Source organism: Corvus brachyrhynchos, unplaced genomic scaffold (genome assembly GCF_000691975.1).
Source record: "Corvus brachyrhynchos isolate BGI_N302 unplaced genomic scaffold, ASM69197v1 scaffold197, whole genome shotgun sequence".
NCBI lineage: Eukaryota > Metazoa > Chordata > Aves > Passeriformes > Corvidae > Corvus > Corvus brachyrhynchos.
The window spans coordinates 454972-455738 of NW_008239108.1; the positions used below are offsets into that span (position 1 = coordinate 454972).

Sequence of the window (767 nt, forward strand, 5' to 3'; positions counted from 1 at the left end):
GGGCTGCTCCAGGGCTCCTCTGCTCCACTGGGCTTGGGCTGGGCTTGGGCTGGGCTTGGGCTGCTCCAGCTCCTACTGCAGAGCCAAACTTTCCGGGTTTAGCAGAAATGTGCATCCGTGCTCCTCGCCCAGCGCCATCGAGGTGGGAGGACACACAGATGGATTCCTAAGATTTAACAGGGAAGATTTTCCTCTAAAATTTGTAATTCCTGAAGAAACCAAAGCCTGAGTGGTTCAAGAGTGGCCAAGCTGGTGATTTCCATGTCTGAGCCAATGTTTTCTGCGTCCGGGACAGCGTTTTGGCAGCTGACCCAGTTTTTCAGCAGCTAACTCAAATGTTGGTTTTAAAGATAAACTCTTCAAATGGTTGAATTTGCAAATTCTATAACCACCTCAACTTTCTCCTGGCATCACCAGGGGAGGCAGAGCCAATATTCCCATTTTTAATATAAATATGGGTCCATGCTCATCACCTGGTGCTGTCTTGGTCAAAGGACGCATGGATAGGTCTTTCCCAGGGGCTAAAAAAGAATTTTTTCCCTAAAACTGATAATTTCTGAAGAAACCAAAACCTGAGTAGTCCAAAAATGGCTGAGCCAGCAATTTTCATGTCTGAGCTGAAGCTTTGGCAACTGAACCATATTGTTGGTTTTAAGGATGAACTCCAAATACTTGAATTCCCAAAGTCTGTAACAACCTCGACTAACCCCCTCTGCCCCTTCCCATTCCCTCCCTGCTAACCCCTCATTCTTCTTAACTTTTGCTGG

General features: G+C 46.8%; 1 protein-coding gene across 1 annotated transcript in view; it reads left to right on the top strand.

The window, feature by feature from the left end:
- CALU (calumenin) overlaps window positions 1–767 on the top strand; it is a 10064-nt gene that overhangs the window by 3519 nt on the left and 5778 nt on the right. The gene's annotated exons all lie outside the window — the stretch shown is intronic.